The sequence below is a fragment of the Nilaparvata lugens genome, chromosome 1 (assembly GCF_014356525.2).
Source record: "Nilaparvata lugens isolate BPH chromosome 1, ASM1435652v1, whole genome shotgun sequence".
Lineage (NCBI taxonomy): Eukaryota > Metazoa > Arthropoda > Insecta > Hemiptera > Delphacidae > Nilaparvata > Nilaparvata lugens.
In genome coordinates, this window is record NC_052504.1 from 61,921,783 (window position 1) to 61,922,050 (window position 268).

Consider the following 268-nt stretch of genomic DNA (forward strand, 5'->3'; position numbering starts at 1 on the left):
TAATGTATAGTCTATGAATTTATAATTTTATAATCGTTCTCTGCTAGTCAATGTTTGATATATTATATGAGAAATGGAAAATCCCCAATCTGTTAAATGTTATACTTCTTACTCACATTCAACTGGAAAGTTACTATGCATGGAATGTTATGATGATCTAATTATGGATCAGTCAGACTTATATGTACATTCCTATTGAATAGAAATGTATTTGTTGAAGAGGTGTGAAAGTAACGTATTCTCCACCGAGCGTCTATTCTGTCAGTGA